Below are 216 nucleotides of genomic sequence, written 5' to 3' on the forward strand. Positions count from 1 at the left end.
GTTCTTTGAATGTTTGATTTTTGTTTTTAAACAAACTGTTAACAGTCAATTCACATGATATTCTGAACTTTACACATTTACCTCACTTTCCCTTTCAAATCTTTAAAGAGCTAAAGCATATGATAATCTTTGGTAAAATACATATATACCTGTGCTGGAAAGTGAGTTTTCTTCCTGTCAGAAAGTTAGTGCAATTTTTATACACTGTTTTGTAGG

This window comes from Bos indicus, chromosome 1, assembly GCF_029378745.1.
Source record: "Bos indicus isolate NIAB-ARS_2022 breed Sahiwal x Tharparkar chromosome 1, NIAB-ARS_B.indTharparkar_mat_pri_1.0, whole genome shotgun sequence".
NCBI lineage: Eukaryota > Metazoa > Chordata > Mammalia > Artiodactyla > Bovidae > Bos > Bos indicus.